Source organism: Schistocerca piceifrons, chromosome 1, assembly GCF_021461385.2.
Source record: "Schistocerca piceifrons isolate TAMUIC-IGC-003096 chromosome 1, iqSchPice1.1, whole genome shotgun sequence".
Taxonomy (NCBI): Eukaryota; Metazoa; Arthropoda; class Insecta; order Orthoptera; family Acrididae; genus Schistocerca; species Schistocerca piceifrons.
In genome coordinates, this window is record NC_060138.1 from 101,763,713 (window position 1) to 101,772,508 (window position 8,796).

An 8,796-nucleotide genomic window follows, 5' to 3' on the forward strand; every position below is an offset into this window, starting at 1 on the left:
AGGGGCATCAGTTGAATCAGAATGCCTAGCAGGAGAAGATGAAGACATTGTTCCAGATATGATGTATTAAGTGGATTGCAGTTTGTCAGTTGTTACACCATGTACCTTCAGAAATATTAAAAGAAATTAAAACTGAATACACAGTTTTGTGTTCACCCCATATCCTCTCCTCATGTACAACTAGTCATGTTCAAAACTGTCCATGTCCATTTCAGTTGCATGCAAAAGTGGCCATCTGCAAAGTCAGATGCAAAACTGTCCAAGTCCATTTTTATTTCGCTTATATCTTATTATCTAGTTAAAATGAAGTCTTTCTGGCCATGAAAGAATGCAAGGAGTGATACAAGTAACATAAATAAAACAAAGCAGACTAAGAAAGATGAAAATTTACCTCTTAATATTGACAGCCTACAAGACGAATGTATCAGAACACTCTTTGCGGCCAGGATGGAAAGGAAACTGGTTGAATCATTTGAAGGAAGTACAGAGGAAATATATGACTACATAAAAGCTAATGTGAAAATCATAGCAACAGAGGTGTTGGGTAAAAAAGATAGCAACCACAACCGGAGGTCCTCGTTAGATAAAAACGAAATGCGTTCCTTCAGTGGTTGAATGATAAATCAGAACAAACAAGATCAATATACAAGGAAAAGAAGAATGAAGTGATGAAAAACATAAGGATGGCAAAAAATGAAGCATGGGAAAGAACATGTGCCAAGGTGAATCGCAAATTAGAATTTGGGAGAGCAAAAGAAGCATGGTCAGTATGGAAAGGGCTTCGACAGGATACAAAAAGCAAAACTAATCTCCAACTGATAACACAAAAGGAATGGAAAGAGTATTTCCAAAAATTATTAAATGAGGACAGAGAAGAATATCCGAAGAAGGAACAGGGGAAGAAAAAGGACATGAAGATGATGAGATCCAGATTTTAGAAAGTGAAGTACTTCAGGCGTTGAGAACAGGAAAGAATGGTAAATCACTGGGACCAGGCAATATCAATCTGGAGTGTCTGAAATATGGTGGTGACAAAATTGTGAAACTGATAACACAGCTCTTCAACAAAATGATACATGGAGATTCAATACCCAACGAGATGAAGCTAGGCTACATTAATACAATATTTAAGAAAGGGGATCGCAAAATTTGTTCAATCTATCGAGGAATTTGTGTTACAAACACAGTAATGAGAATTTTTGCGAAAGTAATTAAAAACAAACTGGAAAAAAATTTTAGAACCCAAGAAGAACAATGTGGATTCACGGCTGGGAGATCATGTGTAGACCATATTTTCACATTACGACAGATTTTGGAAAAACATAGGGAAAAATAAAAAAAATATAGGATTAATTTTCATAGATCTAGAAAAAGCGTATGATACTGTTCCAAGAAAATTACTTTGGAGAGCACTACATATGGCAAACATAAACCCTTCCTTGATTAAAATAATACAACAGATGTATAAAGATAATATCTGCCAAGTGAAAGTTGGTAATAAACTTTCACAGAAATTTAGAACAAGCAAAGGCCTTTTACAGGGCTGTCCCATGTCACCATCATTATTTAAGTTCTATATAGATATTAGTCTTAGAACATGGTCTCGTAAATGTAATAGTATGGGATTAGAAATAAGAGATGGAGTTTACCTACATCATTTATTATTTGCTGATGATCAAGTAGTCGTACCACAAGATGGGGAGGATGCTAACTATATGTGCAATCAACTAGCAGTAGCATACAAAACTTCGGGTTTGAAGATTAATTACCAAAAAACAGAACACTTGACTAATGATTCAGATGAGCTATACATTGAAGTAAAGCAAATCAAAAAGATAAACACGTTCTGTTATTTGGGATCCATTTTAGAAATCGATGGAAAATCAGAGTCAGAAATCAATAAAAGAAGTAGTAGCGGACGGAGGGTCATAGGGATGCTTCACTCAGTCTTATGGAGCAGGAATGTAATGAGCAGAATAAAAAGTTAATATACAAATCCATATTAGAGAGTGTGGTTCTGTATGGAACGGAGACCTGGACAATTAACATGAAGCACATTAAAAAATTACAAGCTATAGAGATGGACTTTTGGAGAAGATCGGCAAGAATCTCTAGGAAAGAAAAGATAAGGAACACCGAAGTAATAAGGAGAATGGAAATAAAAGAAAGAACATATGACGTAATGGATAGGAAGAAATTACAGTGGTACGGGCATGTACGACGAATGGAGAAAGCCAGAATACCAAAATTGATACTGGAGTGGGAACCGGAGGGGAGAAGAAGAGAACGACCTATGACCACCTGGTTCCAAAATGTACAGCACACAATGAGGAGAATGGGCGCAGAGGAAGAAGACACACAAGATCGAAACACCTGGAGGAATATTTTGAGAATATAGTTTAAGAACGTTTATTGTTTGTATTGTAATTTCCAAGTAAATTATTATGTTGGAGATAAGCCTCTGTAATGAGGAAAAGCTCAAAATAATAATAATAATCTTACATGCATTGAGTTCCTGATTTTTTTTCAATAGCCCAAATGGTTTTGCACTAATCCATACTTATGTATACAACATACAGTGTAGGGCAGTGTGTATTTACCCAGTGAAAACAGTTTTTCCACTTTTTCTCAAAACCGTTTATCGAGGACATGGACAGTTTTGCATCTAGGCGACTCCTATGCTGTTTCTGAGCACCAGCAAGTTGAGAACTACTGGAAAACCCGTTGTTAGGTGTGTGGTTCGTTCCAATAAAATAATGAGAAACATCATATTCGTTGCAAAAGAATTATTGTAACTTGCGTATTATGAGAGTAGGCTATTTGAAGGCAGCAACACACTGAAGATCCACCCAAAACGCATTGTTCTTGGTACAATTTGTTATAATTAAATTTCAATTAGTAACATAATTATCTACGATTAACGATTTTAGCAAGGGCTAACATAATATGATTTCCTATATTGTGGGTGTTGTTGGTTTAGTGTAATCAGTAGCCTCCTTGTTCCATTATGAGTTTTTGTTGGGGCGGTGTTTCGCGTCTTAACACTTCCCAATTTTTTTCCCTAACATTCGCGTTTTTATTAGGTTCTGATACTTTCTTGTTAGTTTAATATAATTATATGCAATAATATTTGATGTTATGTAAATATAAGTTGACCTTTTTTTGAGATGTGACTTTGTTTGATTGACTTAATCTACAGGACAGCTTGCGCTACTTGTATAAAGATATTTTGCTACTTTTTCTTTTACGCTTCGTTATTCACGTGTTGCAAAGATTCTGCTACTGGGTAGGAACAGTGATCAAGTAAGACTGACCTTGGGGTTTTACTAAAATGGGGCAATGATGACATAATGTTTATCTTATGCGAATAAGTATTCCAAATTTGTACCGCACTGTTTGTAATGGAACTTTTATAAGCCTGTGTCCTTATTGATTGGACATGTTACTTTCTTTTTGTGGACGATGGAGGAAATGTGCGTTGTAATAGAGCTAACGTGGGAATTTTACGCGCTCCCGTTGAGTAAACAGTGTGATTTACGAACTAGAAACATCCCTCAACTGCCGCTGGAGTGCGTTGCGATCGCGTATACCACGTTGGGGCCCATGTACCGTATGTACAAGTCGCATCGTTCCTGAGCGTTCAGCATCACGTTGAGCTTGGCACGCTCAACGTTAACGTTCGACAGCACGGTCCGTGTACTGACGGCTTAAGCAGTGGGGCTATTCCTCCAAACGAGCGGTTGGCCGTGGTCTTCTTGTCCTCCGAACCGAACTGTTGTGTGTAACTGTTCCGCTCCTAGTGAGAATGCATCGGCGGCATTTTGACTGGAGGGTGGACATCATCTGTCTGAAACAATCAGTGTTGCCTAATCATCTACATCTACATCTACATGGATACTCTGCATATCACAGTTAAGTGCCTGGCAGAGGGTTCATCGAACCACCTTCACAATAATTCTCTATTATTCCACTCTCGAACATCTCGCGGAAAAAACGAACACCTATATCTTTCCGTGTGAGCTCTGATTTCCCTTATCTTTTTATGACAATCGTTTCTCCCTATATGGGTCGGCGTCAACAAAATGATTTCGCATTCGGAGGAGAAAGTTAGTGACTGAAATTATGTGATAAGATTCCGCCGCAACGAAAAAACCTTTGTTTTAATGGTGTCCATTCAAAATCCTGTATCATGTCGGTTTCACTGTTTCCCCTATTTCGCGATAATACAAAACGTGCTGCTCTTCTTTGAACTTTCACGATGTACTCCATTAATGCTGTTGGGTAACGATCCCAGACCGGGCAGCAGTACTACAAAAGAGGACGGACAAGCGTAGTGTAGGCAGTCTCTTTAGTAGATCTGTTACATTTTCTGATTGTCCTGTCAATAAAACGCAGTCTTTGGTTAGCAATCCCCACAACACTTTCTATGTATTATTACCAATTTAATATGTTTGTAATTCCTAGGTCTTTACTTGAATTTACGGCCTTCACATTACACTGATTTATTGTGTAACCGAAGTTTAACGGATTCCTTTTAGCACTCATGTGGATGACCTCACACTTTTCATTCTTTAGGGTCAATTGCCAATTTTCGTACTATTCCTATATCTTTTCTAAATTGTTTTGCAGTTTGTTTTGATCTTCTGATGAGTTTACTAGACGATAAACGACAACATCATGTGCAAACAACCTCAGATTGTCTCCTAAATCGTTTATATAGATAAGGAACAAGAGAGGGTCTATAACACAACTTTGGGGAACGACAGAAATCAATTCTGTTTTACTCGATGAATTTCAGTCGATCTATACGAACTATGAACTCTCTGAGAAGAAATCACGAATCCAGTCACATAACTGAGACGATATTCCATAAGCACGCAATTTTACTACAAGCTGCTTGTATGGTATAGTGTCAAAAGCCTTTTGGAAATCTAGAAATGCGGAATCAATTTGAAATGCCTTGTCAATAGCACTGAACACTTCGTTTGTGTAAAGAGCTAGTTGAGTTTAACGAGAACTATGTTTTCTAAATCCGTATTGACTGTGTGTCAATTCTCTTCGAGGTAATTCATAATGTTCGAACAACATATAGCCTATGTTTCAAAATCCTGCTGCATATCGACGTTAATGATATGGGCCTGTACTTAAGTGGTTTGTCCTACTGCCTTTGTTAAATATTAGTGTAACCTGTGTAACTCCCCAGCTTTTTTAGAGCTAACTTTGACTTCTTTTTAATACCATTTAGCTGGGAAATGAGTTGTTTAGAAAGGGTCCGAAAGTATGGGGTTTTCACAACTATTTGGCTTCTTTTCTAACTTTTCTTACAGCAGGAAAGCATTAAAATCCATGTTGATTAAAGGAAAATTGCGCGTTCCATATTCCATGAAAATGTATTATTTGACTGAATAAAAAAGTACAACAAAACAAACTAAAGCTGTGTTGGCGTGTGTTTTGGGTTTATCATCACACACATACACAGGACCAAGAGCCTTATTGCCTTACTGGAAACGCTGTTGCAGCACAGCTAACATCAGCGAACTATAGCAACTTTATCACAAAGAAGGAAGCAGATCTAAAAAAAGCAAACTTTGATTTATGCATCAGAAGTCATACGTTTCACAGTTGTAGTAAACTATGTTGCAGCAACTGAATTGAGAAGAGGAACAGCGAATTTCTATTCAAGGCGGTAGTTCGCGAAGTGTATGAAATATGTAATATTACAGTGCAGATATTCTGAGGTATCCTGTAAGTATCTCCCAGAAACACTATTTATATTTTTATTGTGAAAAACAGAAAGTTATGCGAAAGAAACGGACATAAAAAGTTTATTTAAATTTATTTTTGCGTCAAAGTATTGAGTTCTTACAAATGGGACAATGGATATTTCATAGAACTAAAACCTCAGATTGTTATACCCACATCCGAAGTAGTAATACATCAAGAAATTACTTCCCTAATGAGATGCACAAGGCGCACCACTAAATTTTTATTCTTTTGCGCTTTCCTCTTCGTCTATTAAAGACATTAAAATGAAACATCGTACACGAACTTAAGATTAAGGCAAAATCCTGTGGAAGCGTTATTTCCTGAAGTTGTTGTAAACCGAATTACATACCTGATATGAGTAAATCTGAGTAAATTATTTTTCAAGAACCTGAACCCAAAGTAAAAAAAAAAGAATCAATCAAAGTAATATCAGAGTTAATTATATTTTAGCATGTCTGTGTATAAAATCTTATCCACCCGCTCTTCATACAGTTGGAGTTACCTAACAATATCTACCTTACTGGATTTTCGTATATGTCGCTCCAGCACTTAAATACCCTACACAGCAAAATTATGGCAAAAATAAAACATCACAATAATGCACCTTGTTTTAGTTCAGTTTTTCTGGCATTTTTGCAGACGCATTTAGCGTAATTCGTTTTGGAGAGTGGGCCGCACTGGAAGCAATCGGTGCTTGATTGCGTACTACAGGTGTCTCCCATTTATCTTGACAGACCCATTAGGGTATTGTCCAGAAGCAAAATAAAAAATGTACAAAGCAAAAGTTGTTCAGCCACTATGGGGACATAAACGAGCATGACTGCTTTTCTTGAAACTTCGTTCGTTACGAAGATAGGAACAGCAAAATGTCTTAAATGGCACCCTATATTTTTTATTCACTTATCCACTTGCTCTGCTCAGGATCTATTCAAAACATATCGCACTGTACCGTTGAGTAAACATGACGTTATTAAAAGCGTATCAGAAGAATGTCTTTGACTTTCCCGCATTAGCAAACAATGGAGGTAGCGGGATAATGTAACTCGTCTACGTGCTGGAGTTGAAAGTAAACGAATGGAAACAAAAGGAAAATGCGTCGTTCAGGATGATATGTGATGAGTATAATGTACAGTAGCGAAGAGAAGATCGGCCAGTGTTAATGTATACATCATTGCAGTTTTCATTGTCAAAAGTAACAGTATTTCCTATAATCGTAGTTTGTTCCGTTACTAAAAACTCATTTAGCGTTTTTAATTTGGCTACTCTACTTTAGAAACTGGTGGATTAAATTTACTTTCTCCGGTACCGTGTGCCAAAAGTTGGAGTAGGTTAAAAAGGTAAAATCAGATGCAGTTGCAGGAGCAAGCTTGCTGCAGCTCTAGTATCAATGTTTGCTTTGAATGAACCTGGCATATATTTCTCAGTGCTCATAATTGTTTCCACGTTTCTGTCATGACTAACTGAATTGTAATGAGCACTCCAGCGGGGATCAGGCAATCGCTTCAAACGTGTTCCTATTATTCCTACAAGTAATTCCCATCTACATGCAAAAGGCGAGAAGAATGAATGTAACTTCTCTACAGTTCCTAAAAAAGGTGACACTAGAGGGAACACAAAAAACTGCACGAACTCCACAAAGAAAAAGGAATGATTAACGCAGGGGCTAAACATAGCTTTTGAACTGACTTCCCGAATTTTTCATTGTACTACTCCATGCACACCTGACATTGGTCAGGTATTGCCATAAACGTGAGCGCTGCACAACGCAATATCCAGCGCGTCTATTTCCAGTTGTTGCTGAACGTCTTTTGACGTACCCTCTGCAGTCTTTACTGACATTAAGGTACCTAACAAATGAAACTACCGAGCACACCGCCGTCAGATTTACTGGTAAGAGGGCCCAGCTGACAGACCGTCAAAAACTGAACGCAGATCAAGCATGAAAACACGAAGAAGGTGTACTGAACTGTGAAAAAAAAGCAAAATAGTGAACGGTCTAAGAACAAGAAGTACAATCAAGAGCAGTCTGACTTGGAATGTGCGTCATGGGTAAGTGGTCATGGTGTTAGACTGTCATGCGGCTGAGCTGTGTTCAAAACTCCCATGTACCATTTGTTTCTTTTTTCCCCACAACATTATAAACTGTCCGTACGGTCACTGGAATGTCTTTCTGCACAGTCTTGCCAGTTGTCATACTATACGTTGCTTACACAGGCCTGCAAAAATTTTTTTTTGCCAGCTGCATGAGGTATTTTTACTAAATTATATGTTTTAGAATGCGCTGATTTCAGACGTGATGTCCATTTTTTCTATTACATAAGGTTTTTCTGCAAATTCAAACACAAAAAATTGGTAAAAACGCTCGTTTATTCAAAATTATCAAACATAATATTTTTTTTACAACCAATGAAACATTATTTTGAGACATATATTAACAATATTATACTTATTTATGTTTTTTATGAAACCTTTTCTTCTTTTCCTTGATACTTCGCCGAGTCCTTTTCCGATTTCCATCTTTAGTTACCTGCTTAAGCATCCAACAGTAGTCAGCAAGCATGGTGACATCCAATCTTCCTTGGTACCGTCTCTCGATATCACGGACATCCTAGTGAAACCGCTCCCCCTGTTCTTCACTCTAAGCTCCCAGGTCTTCAGGAAAACTGTCTATGTGGGGAGCGTAAAAAATGGACCTTCAAGCTCCTCTTGCAGCCTGGAGCTTCGTATGCTGCTAGCATCCACTGAACAATGGTTTTGTAGTCAGGATCCTTAGTATTTCCCAAAAACTTTCGCACTACATCCTTGAACGATACCCAAGCTTCTTGTTCCATCTCATTCACACTTTCCACAAAGAGGGTGTCGGTTAAAAGTTTTCTTATGTCAGGGCCAGTAAAAACTCCATCTTTCAACGTTGCTTCTGACAGCTTCGAGAATTTTATACATAGATACTTAAAACAGTCCCCATCCTTTTGCAGCGATTTTACAAATTGTTTCATCAACCCCAATTTAATATGGAGAGGGGGCAACAAA